The sequence below is a fragment of the Macrobrachium nipponense genome, chromosome 26 (assembly GCF_015104395.2).
Source record: "Macrobrachium nipponense isolate FS-2020 chromosome 26, ASM1510439v2, whole genome shotgun sequence".
In the NCBI taxonomy this organism is placed as follows: Eukaryota; Metazoa; Arthropoda; class Malacostraca; order Decapoda; family Palaemonidae; genus Macrobrachium; species Macrobrachium nipponense.
In genome coordinates, this window is record NC_087215.1 from 45,405,617 (window position 1) to 45,422,454 (window position 16,838).

At 40.0% G+C, this 16,838-nt stretch overlaps 1 protein-coding gene across 6 annotated transcripts in view; it reads left to right on the forward strand.

The window, feature by feature from the left end:
* Nucleotides 1-16,838, forward strand: part of LOC135200245 (E3 ubiquitin-protein ligase trim-21-like) — a 123,586-nt gene that overhangs the window by 19,024 nt on the left and 87,724 nt on the right. The gene's annotated exons all lie outside the window — the stretch shown is intronic.

A 16,838-nucleotide genomic window follows, 5' to 3' on the forward strand; every position in this document is an offset into this window, starting at 1 on the left:
TATATATATATATATATATATATATATATATATATATATATATATATATATAAAGAAAGCACCCGAGCATGACCAATAGGCCTAGTGCTTGATTCTTAAAACAGACCTCTGGTTATTCCTGACTAGATGAAAATGCCCAGAGAGAGAGAGAGAGAGGAGATACTCGAATTAAAATAATGCTCGCCAAGCATATTCACACTCCGGATCATATGAACAAGAATAGTCTCACTCATGCACTTAAAAAAAAAAAAGTGGAAACCTACGGAAATACGTTTTGTGTGGCAAAAAAAGTGGAAACCTACGGAAATACGTGTTTGGTGCGACCCTGAACGCAATTCCGCATGCAAAAATTTGCACAATTGAGAAATTCGATGAAATTATTAACTAACAAGCTGGAAACTATATTTCCTTGATTCTTGAAATAGGCCTAACCATGTTACCAATGCTAAACGCGCATATAACTTGGATTTTTTTTTTTTTTTTTTACACCAACTTGTGTCTTATTTATATTTCATTTAATCAGATGCTAAACTTCTGTGTGCTTTATCAAAAGAAATCATAATAATTCGATATAACGCTATAAAAGTAGAAAGTTAATTCACAAATATTAGGCAATGCTTATGCACTCTGTTCCTGCTGCCAATCTATGGTGAACACTTGATATCACACTTTGAGAGCCGCAGATGTTTCTTTGGGGAAAATATATATTTTTTTAATAAACAATTATTGAACTAACTTTGATCATTCACTGAGGAAATACTTTCTGCGCTTATACAGTTAATCACCGATACGTATTATCAGGTAAATAGGATGACAATAATTGGAATAAAATATACTAACTGGCAACCCCACAAGTTTCTAAAGAAGTACGGTCAATTCTGAGATTTGTCGCTTCACTTCTGGAACTTACTGTACCTCGACATACGAAAGTCCCAGCTTACGAAAAATTCAAGTTATGAAAGCAAATGTGAAGATTTTTTGGCTCTACACACGAAAATAATTCAGGTTACGAAAGGTTGTTGCTGTAAAGTCCCAAGATTCGTTCGGACCACCACTTTTAAAACTTGCGTGCTGCCAACTGAGTAGACTCGCCACCATCCTCCCACTCTCCCATTGGTTCCTGATGCTAGTCACCGCCATAAGATCCTGCTCTCCTATAGGTCAGCATCTCTCCCATTGTGCTCTATGCAAACGCGTCCTTCGCCCACTGCTTCGCACCAGCGTTTGTGTACGCATGCGGAATTCGTTCGTTCACATATACGATTTCGTTTATTAACGTAAATTCGTGTTAGTGATTTCGTTGTACTACTACTTTATTGTGTTGTGTGAGAACTTTAGTATACTACATAACTTAATTACGTTCAGTATGCATAGTCATGGGTCCCAAGAAAGTTGCTGAAGTTCACGGAAAGAAGAGAATGCTTTCTATGGAGACGAAGATGGAGATAATTAAGAAGTATGAAGCTGGCATGCGGTTGATTGTGATCACTAAGGAATACGGCCGAAATCTGTCGACGATAGGCACCATCCTTAAGCAGAAGGAAGCCATCAAAACAGCTACACCTTCCAAGGGCGTGACTATTTTGTCCAACAAGAGGAGCCATGTGCACGACGAGATGGAGAGGCTGCTTCTTGTCTGGATAAAAGACAAAGAAATCACTGGCGATATGATAACTGAGATGGTAATCTCCCACAAGGCCAGCGCTATTTTCGGCGATTTGATTGCCCAGGCTGAAGACGACGGAGAAGGGACATCGACGCCAACCCCAGACTTCAAGGCTTTTCATGGGTGGTTTGAACGGTGGTGTGGCATGGGGAGGCAGCCAGCTCAGAAACGAAAGCGGCCGAAGCCTTTATTAAGACGTTCGATGGGATGACGATTTGATTGCCCAGGCCGAAGACGACGGAGGAGAAGGGACATCGACGCCAACCCCAGACTTCAAGGCTTCTCATGGGTGGTTTGAACGGTGGTGTGGCATGGGGAGTGGCCAGCTAAGACGCGGAGGAGAAGGGGACAATAGCGCCAACGCCCAGACTTCAAGGCTTCTCATGGGTGGTTTGAACGGTGGTGTGGCATGGGGAGTGGCCAGCTCGGACACGAAAGTGGCCGAAGCCTTTATTAAGACGTTTGACGGGATGACGATCAAGGAAGGCTACAGTTCTCAGCAAGTCTTCAACTGTGATGAGACTGGCTTTTTTGGATGCCTTGTCGGACGTACATCACAGAGGAAGAGAAGAAGCTACCCGGGCATAAGGCTGTGAAAGACAGGCTTACGCTTGCACTTTGTTCGAACGCCAGTGGGGATTGCAAGGTGAAGCCCCTACTTGTGTATCATTCGGAGACTCCTCGAGCCTTCAAGGCCCACAAAGTGCTAAAGGAGAAGCTTCCAGTGATGCGGAGGGCTAATGCGAATGCCTGGGTAACGAGACTTTTGTTCACCAAGTGGGTAAATCTGTGTTTGGGCCCGACAGTGAAGAAATTCTTGGAAGAGAAGCGCCTCCCTCTTAAATTTCTGCTGTTGTTGGACAATGCCCCTGCTCACCCTCCTGACATCAAGGAAGATATCCTAGTGGAGTATTCTTTCATCAAGGTTCTTTATCTTCTGCCTAACACCACTCCTTTCCTCCAGCCCATGGACCAGCAAGTGATATCGAACTTCAAGAAGCTGTATACGAAACATCTTTTCAAGAGATGTTTCGACATCACTGATACCACAAACCTCACCTTGGGTGAATTTTGGAAGGAGCATTTCGATATCGTAATATGCATCCGACTCATTGGTCAAGCTTGGCAGGAGGTTTCGAGGCGAACCTTGAATTCTTCGTGGAGGAAAATCTGGCCTGATGCCATATCCGCCTGAGACTTCGAGGGATTCGACGTGGGCGAAGCTGGTGCAGATTCAGGAACAGTTGACGATCCTGAAACTGTTTCGCAACCAGATCTTGGCTGGTCATCGACGAGGACAACATCAATAACCTTCTTGAGGAGCACCAAGAGGAGCTTACGACAGATGACCTGCAGGAGTTGGAGGCCATGCAACATACCGTCGTTCGTTATGCGGCGATGAGGAAGAGGACGACCCTATGACAACGGCAGAAATTAAGGATGCTCTAGCTGCTTTTCATAAAGTGCAATCATTTGTAGAAAAGAGACACCCTGAAAAGGCTTACACAGGTCGTATGCTTGTACAGTTCGATGACGTTTGCCCGAATCGTTTCAGAAGCATTGTCAAAAGCAGGCAAAAGCAATCTTCCTTGGATAGTTATTTTTGAAAGAGGCCATTAGTAGGAGTAAGCAAACAGGAAGATCCAAGTGATACTACACAAAAACAGAAAGTTGAAAGTGATGAAGAAATTGAAATTTTGTAAAAAAAAAAAAAAAAAAAAAAAAAAAAAAAAAAAAGATTTAATTTTATGTTTTTTGTAGTTAAGTGTTGAAGTTTTTTGCCATTTGTTAATGTGTTTTGTAAAGTTTAGTGTTAATGTTTCCTGTCATTTTTTAATGTGTTTTGTAAAGTTAAGAGTACGTACAAGTTTTCTGCCGTTTGTCCTCCTCCTCTGTCGCCACTTTTGGAGATAAACTCACCGAAAGGTAAGGTTCCACATTTTACTACATGCGTACATATGTACGCACAGTATTTCTTGTATACCATGTACACTAATACACTTTATTTACAGGTACTATTTTGTACATATTAGTAGTACATATTAAGTTAGGTATTGAATGGTCCAAATTGTTATATTTCATTGTTTATTGGTCAATTTAGCTTTATTATAAAATTTACTGGGGTGTTTTTGTAGGGCTTGGAACGAATTAGGCAATTTACATGTAAAATGCGGTTCAAGATACGAAAAGCTCAGGTTACAAAGGCCGCCTCGGAATGGACTAATTTCATATCCTGAGGTACCACTGTATATATATATACATATATATGTATATAGTTTATATATATATGTAATATATAAATCTCAAAAACGTTTGCCTGAGTCATTTCAGGAACATTGTCAAAAGCAGGCAGAAGCAATCTTCCTTGGATAGTTATTTTTGAAAGAGGCCTTTAGTAGGAGTAAGCAAACAGGAAGATCCAAGTGATACTACGAAAAAACAGAAAGTTTAAAGTGGTGAAGAAATAGAAGTTTTGTAAAAAAAAAAAAAAAAAAAAAAAGATTTAATTAAGTTTTTGTAAAGTTAAGTGTTAAGGTTTTGTGCCATTTGTTAATGTGTTTTGTAAAGTTTAGTGTTAATGTTTCCTGTCAGTTTTTAATGTGTATCGTAAAGTTAAGTGTACGTACAAGTTTTCTGCCATTTGTCCTCCTCCTCTATCGCACTTTCGGAGATTGCCTGACTCGAAAGGTAAGGTTCCACATTTTACTACATACGTACGTATGTACGTACAGTATTTTTTTGTATACCATGTACACTAATACACTATTTACAGGTACTATGTAGTACATATTAGTAGTACCATCTAAAAAGGTACCTTTATAATCTGAAACTTGATACCCACATCGCCGGCGTTTCTTTGTTTTAGCAATCACCACAGTAGAACTACAATACCAAATATGCTTATCTTCCCTAAAAAGTAATGGTTTCTGACACTTAGGACACTGAACACTCAAAGGTAACACAGAATATTGACGGAAAAAATCATATGCATATTTTGCATGTTCGGGATATGCACCACCACGATATTTGCCTATTACCAAAAAATAATCGAGCTCACAAGAGTCACACAACTGAATTTCACTATCCATACCTTTAAACTGATGGCGGAAAAGAAAATCCTTGGTCTGTTGGAACCGTATTGTTTTCTGATCGGTTAACAATGAAAACATCATAAATTGACAGCCAGTTACATTAAGTGTGACAATTGACGTCATCATCTCTTTAACGAGGACCAACCAAACCATAGTATTTTGGAGAGAATCAGGTATGTTTGTAGATGGCAGTTGTAGATTGGCTAATTGTCGAAACAGTGGCCTGAAGCACCTGTCTTCGAATGGCAAAACGTCAAAAGTATTACGTAATTCCAAAAACGTTTGTTATTGGCTGAAATCAATAAGAGTTAAGCAACAAGAGATGAAACAGGCGATTTGAGTGGTTGTCAATAACAAATAAACAAATGAACAAACTCAGGATACTGATGATTGGTGTAGAAGGCAAATATTAAGACGTCATAAAATTACTTCCAATAACAGAAGTTGAAAGGTGGAGCCAACAACCAAAACAGATTGGTTCTATGCGTACGCATTGAGAAGATAAATTTACCACCTACTAGAATGAGATTTACGAAGCTTCTACCTAGTAGAATGAGATTTACAGAGCTGCCTGTGCCCATGAAAAGAATAACATTGGACTTGAAACTTTTTCAGGTGAACTCGCTAACGTTTTTCTTGATTTTTATAAGAACTAGGCATTTGCGACAGATAATATTATACAGAAATACTACAAAACACTTCCTTAACATAGTGAACTAAGTTAAAATACGCTACATTATTAATGTCCATAAATAAAATGATACCAAGAAGTCGAAGGAGTCCAAAAAGAGAAGTAAGAAGGTGTCCTCGTCATCGTCTTTGCCTGCTGTCGCCTCCTCCCCTCCCTCTTCCAAAGCCCACAAGTGGAGAAAGAAGGAGGTAGCTTCTCCTGCCTGGAAAAGTCCCACACTGGGTCTTCCGAAGGGGTCTCTCTCTCCCTGAGAGAGACACAGGGATCTCTCACGGGTCTCTCTGAGACCTGTTGACTCGGGAGCTGCAGATGAGGTCTGAGCACCCAGCACTTGTGCTTGGGGCTCTGCTTCCAAACGTAGTCTGTGCCTATCTCTACTCGAGTCTCTTTGGACACTCAGAGGGAACGTCCATGGAACCTTTGCATACCGCAGAATATTCAAGTATGGGGACCTCAAAGGAGGTGAGCATGACTCAAGTTGCTCAGGTTCCTGAGAAATTCTGTGTCACCTCAACCAGTAATGTGGAGTTATCTTTGCATTCTAGTAGAGTCACGCAAGAGAAGGTGGGATCCAAGCATGCTACTACTAACTCAAGTGTGTGGCCTGGGTTCCATGAAGGTGCTGCCAACTCGATGGTCTGCTCACCTGGAGTTGCCATGACGAGGTCCCCCTTACAGTCTCTTCTCTACATGAGGTTTCGGCCTAGAAGACGTTTGGAGTACAATGTACATCATGGGAACGCCTGAGAGTATGTGACCGTTCTCGCTGGGTTGGCTCACGTTCACGCAGACAGGCTCACTCATCTGTTGAGAGCTTTTGCATATGTTTGCGTGAGCCTCTGCCCTCTCTTGGAGACAGCTCTTTCCACATTCACTTGAAAAGAGGGGCTCTCTTAGACTCGTGCTAATGCCACCATGGGTTGGCAATTGCTCTTGGCCTTCCTCTCCTGTTGGGACTGTCAACTTCCTGGGGATATTCTGCGAAGCGCAAGTCACAAGAAGGGTGTATGAGTGGGATGTTGCATTCCACCACAGTCCTACCTTTAGGGTTTATAAGCTGGGCAAGGTTTTTGGACCTACCTGATCATATACCCAAGTGGTCAAGCAAGGAGCTGGGGTTTCTGGTGAGGTTCTCTCACCTCCAGGGAGAGTATTAAGGGAGGACTGTGGATTGGTAGTACTCGAGAGTCCTCTGCTCCAAGATGCAGATTCTTTTGAGATACAGAGGACCCTTTCAGAGATTATTTGTGTTGATTTTTTGACACAGCGATCTCAGGGAAGGCACCTTGACTGCATCTGTTGACTGCCCTTCGGATCTCAAGTCTACTGGGGACTTGGGGACTTAAGAAGGAGGGCAGAGCTTCTGTAGGCTTGCCTTGCTCCTTGTTTGCCGAGGGAGTTTTGGATCAAGTAAACAGTCTTGTCTTTGACCAAGCTACTCCCCCCCATCTCTGTCTCACCAGAAAAAGTACTATGCCCCTCGACGGAGCTGTTGCCACACAAAACAGGTAGACCCAGACTTGGTTCACTTAGCTCCGGGTCTCTAGCTGCAACATCTTGGGCCAGAAGACGTAGTCTTCATGCAACAGGAAGCAGTGAGCCTGGAAGCCACCCCCATGGAAGCCTTCCAGTACGTCTCCTGATTGGACCTGTGGTCTCTCACAGTCCAAGGTTGCAGCCTCTGGTCCTCACTTGAATCACCAAGCATGTTGGCCCAGACTCGGCTCTGGCTCTTCAGAAGAGGTAGGCGCTGCTGTGAACAAACGTCATATCGAGAATAATGACCGGCTTGTCCACCAAGTAGTGATGAATTCCTCCTTGTCTTTGTGTGTCCCTACAGCCTGATCTGTGCCCTGTCCAAACAGTTTGCACAGGCACCCCCCTATCCACCTCCTTTCCAGCCCAATAAAGGGAAGGGATGCAAGGGAAAGAAGAAAGGAGGAAAACACTAGGGTTGGTGTTCCCTTCCACAAGCTGCCATTAGTGGGGGGGATGCCTGTCGAGCCATTGGGCAACATGGCAGTGACAGAGCCGAGACATGGATAGTAGATGTCCTTCAGAAGGGCTATTTACTTCCCTCTGAGTTTCGACCACCCCTCACTGACACTTCGGTCCAGTTCCAGTCTTATGTACTCAGCTTGCCAAAGGATCTTGCCCTCTGGGAGGAGATTGCAGGGATGCTGAGAAAATGCACTGTAGAAGTCGTGACAGATTGGTCCCAGGCTTTTACAGCTAATGAAAAAGAAAAGGGGGCCCTAGGGTTGGCAGGATAGTTATTGATCTCTCTTTCCTGAACTAACTCATTTGTTCTCGTGGAGATGGTTTTCTAGTTTAGGGAACTTTGTTTCGGGCTCTTGACCACTCCCCAGATGGTCACACGAGTGTTCACCCTTGTGTCAGCTTGGGACCCTTCACATGAGATACAGTGGACCCCTGTATTTCGTTGGGGTTAGGGACCACAACCCTCCAGGATTACCCAAAATCCACGTTACTATATTGGAACCTTCCCCTCTAAAAATGCTCATATGTAACTGCCTATTTCAAGCCAATCAGCATCAATTAAAGCTGGTAACCTACCATGTAATTGGCTCCTTCCAGCCAATAGCTGTCATCATTGAGAGAGAGAGAGAGAGAGAGAAGGGGTGAACTGAGTACATACCTTACACTAAATGCTTATAACTACTTATTTTAATAGTTCAAACAAAAATATACATAACTTGAACTATTATCTAAGAGATACATAATAATCATGTATATACAAAACTTATTATAACACATTTTTATCTGTATACCATTTTATTCCCACATGATGGTTAATTTTAAGCATGAGTAATTACATATAATTGGCTATTTGCTGGTTTCCAACATGCAGCTTATCTTGTTTGTACTGGTACTGATTTTTCAGGCATTTTTCTCGTGTGGGACTGGTTCCAAATCAAAGGGAATTCAGTTTAGTCATGGCTCAGTCATTGAAAGAACCGAAGATCTCTTCCTTACGTCAAGTAACAAAATTCCGGAAGTTGATATGCAAGTGACTTTCTTGCCAGAAAACGATGCTATCAATTTGAAATCCGACTTATCTCGATTTGCTGAGTCACTGAATCAACTGACAGAAATTACTTTCCCTCAAGCGACGAACATCCGCTTGCTCAGACCTTGGGTATCGCTGAGTTAATGTCTTTTGATTTGCAAAATAAGACGGCCGAAACAGAATGCTTAGCACGCGACCTTCTTATGTGGACTGTTCCCCGCACCAGTGTAGAAAGGTGTAACCCCTTTATATTTGCCGCACTTAATCTATTCGGCTCCGTAGCAAGCTTAGGTCTAGGTGTTTCTAATCGTCTTAAAATTAACGATCAGAATAAGAGAATTGAATTTTTACAGCACGAACATGAATTAATTTTCTCTGAACGTCGTAAACAATTAGAATCAATTAATGAGCTTATGATGTTAGTGAATGAACATTCCAGTAACATAAATCATATCCAGGATGTGCAATCTTTGCTTGCAACTTTAGCATATTACAATACGAAGATGGATCATATACATACTAAGATTTCTCATTTCATCGAAAATCCAAAGATTATGTTGAAGCCATAACCCTCGCAACTAAAGGAGTCCTGTCGCCGCACTTGTTACCTATTAAAGACTTAACATTAACTTTAGAGAATGTGCGTGACAAACTTGGTTACACTCCTTTGTTAGAAGCGCATAAAATTGAGTTCTATCATAGCCTAATCTCAGTTAGCGTAGAACATTATAGAGTCATGATTAATATCCCTTTTGATCCTTCTGATGCATGGGAATCCTATCAGTAGCTCCATATCCCACTTACATGTCAAATATATATAAAAGTGTACACAAATCTTTAATCACATTTATTTTAAACAATACATATATAGGCCTTATATTTTATCTCTCACGAGGTACCATTAATTTTTGTTCTTATAACCTTATATTAATACATATAATCTTTGTGTTTCATGTAACCACCAGAAATGCATTAGTATGTTTGTGGAGTATTTACCTTCATGACTTGCATTTATATAAGTATATCAATATAGCATATATATGTATAACCTTTTGGATTTAAATCCACTCAAGTAGGATTTTTACCTATAAATCCCTACAATTTTTTTTCTTAGCATATGTATCATTAATACTTTCCTTACAACCATGCTTTATTATGTTTATTGATTGCATTAGTCAATTATTTACTCTATGAAGAATCATTATTTTCAATGATCTTATCTTTGAAAGAGCACTCGCACACATCCTGTGCAAAGCATTTCCCGACCTGACTGACCTTATATACTTTATTTTATTATCGTGACCGAGCATATGTAATATTCATTTACATGATAAAAAGAAATGTGGGACATTCCTTAATATAAAGCACAACTCTTAATCAGGTCAGAGGTCGTCAAGGAAGGAATGGCCAAAACCACAGTCACAGGATGCGTGTGAAGGCTAGTTAAACATAACAACAAACATACGAACGTCAGCCTTCTGGCATGGGAACCTACTTTGGCTCTCATGAGAACTTTGAAATGATGACTAGTGTTAACCTAAAAAGAGGTGTTTGTTCATACACACGTATCTTTTATTAGGTTTGCTAACCTATTGCATTGTAAATCACTTTGTAAGAGATCACTTCTTCTTCTCCCTTTGACTGTCTTAGACATCAAGCTCTTCTCTGCAAACTATCTCACGATGTAACCATTTAGAGAATATATCTATTTTTGACTACTTCCATGTTTCCACGACATCCTTCAACCAAACCAAGAAATATGAAGAAAGAGTTCAGAATATATCTTCCTCCCTGCAGAGAGAGAGAGAGAGATAGAAAGGGAATAGAGAGAGAGAGGGACTCTGCGTACCTCTCTATGACCAACCGCTGTTCGCATCCACAGACCAGAAGTACATACCAAGGCCTGTGTATGACACAGATGTGTCCAGGCCCTTACATGTATATTTTTTTAAGGGTAATAATACATTTTATGATTAAAATGATAATTTACAGTACTAATTTTCAAATAATATTCAATTTATGAGATAAAATACGAACATTAAATAATAACAATTTCTCTCTCTCTCTCTTACATATGTTTGTTTGTTTTGTAGTATGATAAATAAATGATTTACCTAATAACTAGTTTTCAAATATCAATAAGATCAATATATGAAATAGCGATTCCAGTATTTTTATCCCGTTCAGGAAAGGAGTAAATGACAGTTTGATATGTATTGACGGAGGGGAAGGAATGTTGCCCATAGAATTTCATTTCAATCTTTTGATAATGTAAGGAGTCTCTCTCTCTCTCTCTCTCTCTCTCTCTTCTCTCTCTCTCTCTCTCTCTCTCTCTCTCTCACAGTGTGGAAGAGTTTAAAAGAAAGCTAGGGAAAATCATGAGGATCGTTGGTTTTGTTTGTTTGGCAGTTTTATCGTGATTATTTTCCATGATTATTTGAGCTTCTTCAGATTCTTACGAAGTATATTGAACCTGCTTACACTAGCATTCATGATATCCTTTTAAGGGATTGGTTAAATTAGTTGTGGGTGTAAGAATGTGGAAGGGGGTCTTAGCTGGTGTGCCGTAAAGTGCTTTACTTGGCGACATTTTGATAGAAGTGTGATAGCTGTGGTTAAGAGTGCTTAAGACCGCGGGGATGGATATATCCCAATTGGGGTCCATACCCCCGAGTGTGACTCGTACGATGTTTAACACCTTCCTATTCACCTGTTCTACTAACCCGTTCGATTCAGGGTGATAAATCATGGTATTGATTTTCTTTATGCTTAGGAATTCGCACAAAGAGTTAAGAAAGTGATCATTGAATTCTCCACCAGAGTCGGAGATTATCATGTGTGGAATTCCGTGTGTACAAATATAACATTCATAAAACTTTCTTGTGCATTCAATCGTGGTTTTGTTTTTCAAAGGTATTAATTCTGTGTATCTGGTCAAGGCATTGATTAACACTAAGAGTGTACTCGTTCAAAAGGTTTGTTTGGCACAGAGTAGCCTCCAAGGCTGACAGGTGCCTTAATGTGCCCCTTGTTTTCGTGGCAAGTGTGACAATTGTTTATATGTTTCTTTATATGTGTAATCATCGTAGACCAGTAGAATAGTGATTTGGCTTTCTGTGACATGATAGAGAACCCAGGGTGACCATGTAGGTGCTTGGAATACAACCAATTCAGGACAGTTGGTATAAGAGAGATTAGTACTACTACCTGATCATTAGTCGCCTGCGGTGTAGTTTGGGATTTCCTCGTCATGGATCTACACAATATTATTTTTGATTGTAATTCTGCTGCGAATATTTTAAATATTCGCAGCAGAATTACAACGGATTTCCGTTCAAAGCATCTATTATTTTACTTAGCTGATGGTCTTTCTCTTGTTCAGTCTGTACCAGTTCAGCGCTCCAACCCATGTCTTCAACGTTTTCGGTCGTTTGGATTAATGAATTTTCTTGTTCGGATGCCATATTAACGGTTGGTACGGCTGTTTCGATATCTTCTAATTCAGCTAATGGCTCTGAGCAAGTTGGCGCGGGGTTTGTGGGATAAAGCGTCGGCAATGATACTTGCTTTCCCAGGTAAGTATCCTATCTTCGCGCCAAATCCTGAATGATCATATACCACCAAGTTCTTTTGGGACTGTGATTAAAGCCTTTGAAGAAGTCGGTGAGGGGCTTATGGTCAGTAAGGACCTTAACAGAATAACCATAGATTATGAATATGAAATGTACTAATGAGTTAACTATAGCTAGTACTGCATATTTACTTTCAGAGGGCTTCAGTTTATGTGAATAGAAAGCTATTGGGAAAAGCTGTTTGTCATATTGCTGTAGTAGTACCCCTCCTACCCCATGATCTGAGATGTTAGTTGCAATAAAGAATTCCTTACTGAAATCAGGAAATTTTAAGATAGGTGAACTGCACAATTTCTCTTTCAAGGTATCGAATGCCTGTTGGTGCGTTTCAGACCATATAAAATCTGCACCTTTCTTCGTAAGATCAGTTAAAGGAGCTGCTATTAGTGAGTGGTTGCGCACGAAGCGCCTGTAATATACTGGAAAGTTACGGATAGCCGACACCTTATCGTGGACTACCTTAAGACCTTGACGAGATACTGTGAAGCCTAAATAGACTAGTTCAGACAAAAAACTCTCTCTTGGAGATTTTTACTCTTAAATTATGTTGTCTTAATCTCTGTAGAACTAGTTCAAGTTTATGCAAGTGCTCTTCTAAGGTATGAGAAAAAATTACAAGATCATCCATATAGGCAAGTCACCAAATACTATACTATTAATCATTCTGGTAAATGTGATCGGGGCGCAATGTAAGCCGAAAGGCATACGCAAAAATTCATAGTGTCCTCTGGATGTGCTGAAGGCAGTGTAAGGTGCACTTTCTTAATCTAAGGGTATCTGGTGAAAGCCTGTGAGTAAATCCAACGACGTAAAGTAATTATTCTGTCCTAACAGGGATAAGATATCATCGGTACACGGCACCGGAAAATGATCAGGAATTGTTTCCTCATTTAAGCTACGGAAATCTATGCAAATTCGCCAAGTCCGATCCTTTTTGGGCACAACAATTAAAGGAAAGTTGTAAGGACTGTTCAACTTCCTAATAACCCCTTCTTCTAGCATTTTATCTACTTCTTCATTGATTTCATTCGGAAATTTCATAGGGAGACGGTACGAGGGTACATAGATAACTTTATTCTTGTCCTTTAACCATATGTGGTGTTCAATGACAACTGTTTTTCCTAGAGATCCCTCGCTAGTGGGAAAGCCATCATGATATTTAGACAAAAGTTAAAAAAATTTCTGTCTCATCCCCATATCTCGGATATCTGCATCAATTTTACTTTTGATTGATTGTAAGAGGGACTCGTCGACAGTGGGTTGAACGGGGTTAATTTCAGTGACGGTAAGAAGGCGGTATTTTTACACTTTGATATCTAAGATATGCTGATTTTGTTTGATTACTAAGTCGGTATTCAAGTGGTTACAGCCTTCAGTGTTGAGAGTCAACAGTGTATGTACAATGCTTGTGTTACGGAAAGTACGTTAATTTTCAGAGTGTCTGGAAGGATTAAGATTTTCGATCCTGGCAAAGTTTTCCAAATGCGCACTGAGAGATACGAGGGTGTATTCAGTCCGAGAGATTGCGTGTAGGTTGCCAGTATGGGTTTACAAGAATTTCATCGTTCATGAGACAGGTAATTGGTTCTTCGATGTATGTTACTGTTTATTGTCTGTCTACTTTTTGTCTAAAATGGATTTTAATGTGTTGGAAGATTTGTAGAATTTTCCTTTGATAAACACGCCATTCTTTGCAGGAGCTGGAACAATGTTTTGAATGCACATAGATGGATATCCTACAATTACAACTGGATACATATCAATGCGTTGTACAACTATAAAGGCATCAGTAAGCATGAGCTTACCCACCTTGTACTGAACCTGAGTTACACCTACGACACTTAGTTCATTATTACTGATGCCCGATAGGTGAACTCCGGACTTCTCAATAGGAAAGTTTGAAAACAACAAGTGATGAGTCCGTAAGTCCATTATGTTACGTGGACTACTGGAATAGAAAAAAACAATGTAAAAGGTTGATATTCTAGATTAACTGCATGCAAAGTAGGGCGTAATTCACCAGTACTAATGATAGCATGAATTCTATGAAAATCTACGGGATCCTGCACCGACTTTTTGGATGTGGTCATGTGATTCGTAGGAAAATTCTGTGTTTCACATAAGTCTTCTAGATGATTAATTTTATTATTTAATTCAAAAGATGATGATATGGACGACCCAACATCATTCTACTCCCTGCTGGAATTATTTACGTGGTATTTGATTTGCTTTGGACTCTTGGAAAATTTGACTGACTTTGTTTTGGGTAGATGGATTAGGAACCGAGTTCCCTGAAGACCGATTTGCTTGTTTCTGATATTTTCTGTAGTTGTTTGGACATTTCTTCTTATTATCATTTGCTATGTGCTGTGTATTTTTGCGTTACTCTGCGAATGGTTGCTTGCATTACAACGAGCGTATGCATGACTTGTGCTATTGTGAGTGGAACAAAAACGTGTGCAGCAATTGTTCATCATGTGCCCTGTTATCTTACAGTCAAAGCAAGTTATCCCGACCGTGTTACTGCTAACTACGTTTACCTGCTGTGGTTTATTTTCATTCTTTGAAAAAGCTTGGACAAGAGAGGGTCTAAATCTGCACATTTAGATATATGTTTCTTAACTTGTTTGTATATGTCCAATTCTGTACTGTCAGGCGTTAGCTCTTCATCAAAACACCGTATCAAGGCTTCTGGCAACACAGCTGATATGAAAGTTAAATATAAAAGCCTGACAAAATCCTTTACAGCTATTTCATCACCACTAACCCAACTTGATTGATTAAATTGATCCATGTGTTCATTCAGACGGTCTGCAATGAGTGCTGCCCGGTCAACTAAGCTGAGTCATAGAGACAATGTTATAAATGTTACGTTAAGCTAACACTTCATCCAACGCTTCCTCACTGCCATATACTGAGTGTAGTTTAACTTTAAATTCCTCCCATGTTTTTGCTTCTTGAAAGAAAACACCCCTTTTGCAAATTCAGTGAAGCTTTTAGCTTCCTGAAGCTGTAGGGAAGGCAATGATATACATTCAGCTTTCAAATGAGCATCCAGTGATGAGATCCAAGATTCAACCCCCTGAGGTAAAAACCCTTTAACACACCCTTGGAAAGGAACAATAACGGATCTTGCATTAACTAAAGTTACAACAGGATTACTGGATGAAACTGGTGCAGATGCCCCCGAGGAAGCAGCTGTAGCCATTTTAGAGTTAGTTTTCTTCCGATCACTACGCCTATTAGCAACCCTATCAAAGTACCTATACGAACAGACAAGTCCACTAACTAAACACATATGTTATATAAAACATAATGAGGAACAGAATTAGTATGGTTTCACAATATAAAATAATAATGTTAGGCACAAAAGATATAGTTAAATATTTCAGTAGTGCCTCTGAAAAAGAAGGGTTGGAGTAAAGGACAAAGATAAAATTCTGCAAAAATTTTTAGCAAAAATGATAAGAGATAGAGATGGAAAGTAAGATTATTAGCAGTCTGCTAATTCACTTAGGAACAGTGATCTGTCGACCTGTGAGAAGTGGCTTGATGAATTGTGGCTACACAACGAATGAAAAAAGTAGGTCTACTTAGCTTAGTTATATGGTGATTCTCCGATGTGGATATGTGACGTCATATGATCCGGTGATGTCCGCCCTTTGCCTCGGTTTTGCATTGACACAGTTTGGAGGTTCAATGAAGTTGTTGTAGGATACGTTGATCTCTCATGGCACTGCAACGCCGCTGCCTGTCGTACGATGAAGTCTTGGGTGGCTGTACGAAGATTCTTCCGTTTTGACATCATAGAAAGTTTCCGTTATATGCTAAAGGGTTTCTAGCTGCCACCACTATGTAAGGCCCTGGGCACACCTAAGTGTCGTACACAGGCCTTGGTGTGTACTTCTGGTCCATGGATGCGAACAGCGGTTGGTCATAGAGAGATACACAGTTTCTCTCTCTCTCTCTCTCTCTCTCTCTCTCTCTGCAGGGAGGAAGATATATTCTGAACTCTTTCTTCATATTTCTTGGTTTGGTTGAAGGATGTCGTGGAAACACGGAAGTAGTAAAAAATAGATATATTCTCTAAATGGTTACATCGTGAGATAGTTTGCAGAGAAGAGCTTGATGTCTAAGACAGTCAAAGGGAGAAGAAGAAGTGATCTCTTACAAAGTGATTTACAATGCAATAGGTTAGCAAACCTAACAAAAGATACGTGTACAAACGAACACCTCCTTTTAGGTTAACACTAGTCATCATTTTAAAGTTCTCATGAGAGCCAAAGTATGTTCCCATGCCAGAAGGCTGACGATCGTATGTTTGTTGTTATGTTTAACTAGCCTTCACACGCATCCTGTGACTGTGGTTTTGGCCATTCTTTCCTTGACGACCTCTGACCTGATTAGGAATTATGCTTTATACTAAGGAATGTCCTACATTTCTTTTTATCATGCAATTGAATATTACATATATACACTAACACTTCCAGCCAAAACAGAGAGAGTTACCACTATGACATAGGTATCTTGTGGGGCAAGAGAGGGAGAGAGAGTTATCATTATTTAAAAGAGTGATATTGAAAGATTATTGTATTTCTTTAAAATACTGTATTATTGTATTTCTTTAAAATACTGTCACGTATGAATGTTGTAATTACAGTGATGTTATTATTTGAAAATATTAATAAACATATTATACATACATAAATTACATGAATTAGTTGGC